This window comes from Saccostrea cucullata, unplaced genomic scaffold (genome assembly GCF_032062105.1).
Source record: "Saccostrea cucullata isolate Sc308-1 unplaced genomic scaffold, CSIRO_AGI_Scuc_v1 ctg8483, whole genome shotgun sequence".
In the NCBI taxonomy this organism is placed as follows: domain Eukaryota; kingdom Metazoa; phylum Mollusca; class Bivalvia; order Ostreida; family Ostreidae; genus Saccostrea; species Saccostrea cuccullata.
In genome coordinates this window covers 22,800-27,390 of record NW_026926199.1, presented here as the reverse complement: position 1 = coordinate 27,390, position 4,591 = coordinate 22,800, and the positions used below count along the sequence as shown (strand labels likewise).

At 31.6% G+C, this 4,591-nt stretch overlaps 1 long non-coding RNA gene across 1 annotated transcript; it reads left to right on the top strand.

The window, feature by feature from the left end:
- The first annotated feature begins 148 nt into the window (after positions 1 to 148).
- On the top strand, positions 149 to 833 carry LOC134271067 (uncharacterized). Its single transcript, XR_009992948.1, has 3 exons — positions 149 to 255; positions 406 to 470; positions 511 to 833. It is a non-coding gene; the product is annotated as an uncharacterized LOC134271067 (long non-coding RNA).
- The last annotated feature ends 3,758 nt before the right edge of the window (positions 834 to 4,591 follow it).

The following is a 4,591-nucleotide window of genomic DNA, read 5'->3' as shown; positions in this document are numbered from 1 at the left end:
AGATTTTGTTACAAAAGAGTTCATGTGTTACGTTTAAAAAATTTTAAGAATGCAATGGTACAGTTATATTTCCAAAGTGATATTGACGATATGAACAGCAACAAACACAAAAGCATAATTACACATATGAAGAAATATGTAGACATATAATTTTTTTTACAGGGATGTGTTGTCTGACCTTTCTGCCTTGTTCATTGACGTACAGGACTTGTATAAATTGCAACAGTTTGGCATCATCCTTTGAGATGTTGAAAGGTATGGCTTGACTAAAAGCAAGGTGAAGCAATTTCTCATTAAATTTTCCATCCAAAAACTCCAAACTGAACACATGAGGTTATTATGGAGAAATAATTACATGGAAATTTGATTTAAAAGATAGAATAAATAGATCTGATTTTATTCCAGATATTACTTGGGTGCCATCACAGGAGTGTTCTCTATGTGGGGGAAAGCTGATTTAATGAGAAGAGGTGTTCTTTGTGTGGCGGAAAGCTGATTTAACGAGGAGAGGAGCGTAGTGTTGAATCAAAAGAGAAACTCGGATGAGTTTGGAAAAGAAACAGATGCAGGTTCACAATCAGCTAAAAAAAAAAAAAAGAGCCAAAATGGGGTCTGTTTATAGTTGAAGTATCAGTCTATAAAAGTGTTTACAAGTCATTAAGGTTCATTTTTAATGCTAGCAGCAATGAAAGGTGTACTTTCTGATTGAAACTTACTGAAGTTTCCTCAAGCAAACCAAAAGATATGTACTAATCTTGATTATATTCACTAGATGTGAATGTAGCATTTTAAATTACAATACATACTGGAGATAGTAAGGCTTAACTGTATAAATATATATATACAGATAGATTTACATATTATTAAGCAAGATGTAATTGTAGCTTAAATTTAAGGATTTCCATCCCTAATGGGACCAAATTCTCTGCTCTTAATTGTCCGTCAAGTACACAGTACTCTGATGTTATATTAAAGCATTTTATAGTGGAAAAGATTTGTCTGCGAGAAATTTTCAAAAAGTTCATTAATTAAGCAGTAGTTAATTGACAAAAACTGCATTGAAGTCTATGGGGAAAAGCGTTTTTTCAAAATAAAAATTCAAATAATTTGAATATCAATAAATCCTGTGGTGGAAAGATGCATTGAAATATTATAAATAGAATGATAATTGAAAATTTTTTTACCAGCTAAATTTTTTTTAATTGTTTTTTTTTTATTATTAATTAAAAATGGGGAGATAACTCTTACCAAAATTCAAGGTCATGAATTAGGACACATCCTACTAAACATACTTATAGTAATAAGTGGGAAGTAATGTCTAAATAAACTGAGTATTCAATGCCTACATATCTGTTATGTCTTCAATTTCATAGAATTTCTTCCTATTAGGGATTGAAGACCTTAAGTGTTAATGTCTTGTAATTTGCATTTATTTTAATGGGAAGAAATTGATTTTTAAGCAAATTAGTATAGATTAGATTTAATTTATAGCATTTTTTATGTATATGTGTATGGTACTGTAAATGTATTATATTTAGTGTTTACAATATTTGGTGGAAATTAATAGAGAAAGTTAGCGCAGATTTGATTTAGCGCATTTCTTAAAGTTCTTATGTATATTTATTGAGTTGGCAGAAGTTTTTTTTTCACCGAAAGCGCGCTAAAAAGAATACAAACCCAAATGTAATATGTTTACAGTATTTTCACATATTACCTGATATGGCGGAAGCTGCTTTCCACCAAGTTGCAGAATAGAAAACTGTATACAGAGGAATATTTTCACTGTGTTATTTTTGCCCTTTCGCACTTGCAAACAATCTTGTCCCATTTTAAATTCACACTGTCACAGTTCAGCGTAAGAAATCATACAGCTTTTTCTGAATTTGCTTCGTTTTAATTTGTGAAAGGGAGGAAAATAAAACGGGGGCAAAAATTTTCCTGTATACAGTACACTACTACTTGTAATATACTTACAGTATCTTTTAGCAAAATACAGGTTTCCTTGTTTCTTTTTATATTTTCCATATTTTCTTAATGTTTCCTTTTGTGTGAAAGGAAACAAATTAAAACTGGTTCACCATACATCATCTTATTTTGATAGCATTATTTAATTGATTTACAGTGCAAATAATTACACTTGCAAAACATTTTTGATGGTATAACGCAAGGTTAGAATTTAAAGGTTGTAACGAATTAATTACATGGAAGTGATAAATCAATGATTTTTCTTTTGTCCATGTTAAATGTGGTTCACTTTGATTAATATTTACATTTAATTAAGTGTCAGCATTGGGCAATGCAGACATACTGCAATGAGTAACTGTCCATACTGAAGATCTGCTAGTCTGTCAGTCCACCAAGTTTCTGTTCATTTCTCCACAGAGGTTGCACATACTGAAATGAAATTTGGTATACAGATTTATAAGCTGAATATTTAGGTCAAGTTCTGTTTTAGGTACGATGTAGTCCAGCATGCTAGAGGTTCACGGCGAGATACTTTTGATTTGGCGCTGCGTAACCTCTAGCATCCATTGTAAAAATTCTCGCCGCTGAAACCCCAAATGGAAATAAATTATTTTCTTAAAAAATTATATATTATTTATTATTATAGGGTATACTAACGAATAACATGAAACAATAAAATACTCACAATTTACGATAAAACTTAAGCATAAAACACTGTTAATCTCTCATATTAACAATAAATCCATGACTTTTAAAATCGAAGAAGAAATTATAACAAGTCGTCTGTTTAAAATTTGGGAATAGAATGCAGAAAATCTGACAAAACGAAACTAGTTTAATGCAATGAAAATTTTGTTTTCTGACTAGCAATCTGCAAAATTAATGTGAAGTCAAATCTAAAGTACTTCTGTTGACAAATTGGAATAATGACAATTTTCAGTAATGAACAATAATGCACACTTAATAAAATGGATTTTATGATTTTTTGTGACTTTAATACCCCATGCAAAGACGTAGGTACCTGAAAATTGTTCACAGTTTATTTCATGCATAATATGTTCCGCCCAAAATTTCAGGCGGAACGAGCTCGTTAGAAAATGGTCTTCGGGTGCAAGAGTCCGAGGTATATAAGGAGCGTAGGGACATTAATCAAGGCTTTTACTTGAAGGAGTAAGGTACGATGGAGCTTTTCATTGTTCCATGCAGTTGCGTTTGGAATTAAAACGTCTGCAAATTTTGATCCCCTGTGATATATGAAAGCTAGGCTCAAGGCGGAAGAGAGAATCCTAAGTTAGGTCTTGAGATTTATTTGACTTGTTGAGCATATTGAGAGGGAAGGGCATTTTTTGGTCTGAGAAACATTGTTTGAATATGAGGAATGTCCGTAACCCATCTAAACTTATGCTGATGTTGTAGTTTTCTGTAATCCCTTCCATAGAAGTAAACAGATTTCACCTTGTGTTTGGTGAAAAGTTGATACTTGATACACTCTTATAGTGTATGAGAGGTAGTCTAAAATTTGGCCCTGGGATAAAGAATTGTCCAGCAACAATTTTTGTAAAGATGGCCAGATTAGCAACAGACCATTGCAAAACAAATAGGGATTCAAGCTTTGGTTTTGAGGGACCAGACTTAAGGGGGATGTACGGCCACTTTTAGTGCAGTGTGAGCAAAATGTAAACATTTCTTCAAATGGCTAAAATACATTATATTTTGATCAAATGTTAAGTCTTTTTGATAAAGATACAATAAATATGCATAACCGAATGCATGATGTGCATATATAATCTATACTTTTGCAGAAAAATGCTTTTGATATGCTCCTTAGAACTGCGCAGCTACAGAATTCAGCAGAGCCTTAAAAAATCCAAAAAAATATGCAAACTGTGTATTAATGTTCTCTCTACAACCATTTGTTGAGAAAATGTCTAAATTTTGCACATTTAAATGATAATTTCAAGTTCAAAACAAGGTACCGTTGTCTTCAAAAAGAGTGTAAAAAAACCATGAAAGTAGTTCATGGATAGCAGCACGTGGTCTATTTTTAGCACAGAATCTTGTTTTCCAGACCTCTTCTTAATATGGAGGGGCATAACAATCTTTAAATGTAGAAGAGAATTACAGTTGCAAAATATTTCAAATAATATGAACACTTTTAAAAGAGGAAAGGTGTTAAAGTGTGGCTTGAAGTAATTTATTTAGTATTATTATCGAACAGTTGTTAAATAGTTTACGTATTAATATAAAAAAAATTTAAACTCTTTGATTCCAGGTAAGGAAAAATAAGCACCATCAAAGTTAAAAATTAAGAGTTTGTAAGTTTGCCACAGATAAATTATATTATCTATTAAAATTTTAATTATCACCAATAAAACACAAAGAAATTAGACACATAAAATTGATACGAATGACCTTGTTTTAGTACCTACTAGTACGAAGCGTTATCAAAAAGTTCGCGAAATATCTCTATATCTACAAAACCACAATTCAGATTAGATAGCCAAACACAAGTTCTATAAATAGCATATGCTGAAGTTTTGCTCCTTGTTTGCGATGTCACAATCTGAAAATGACGTCATTATTCAGGTACTTTTGACGAAAAATGGTTCTCTCAGTGGAACTCGTT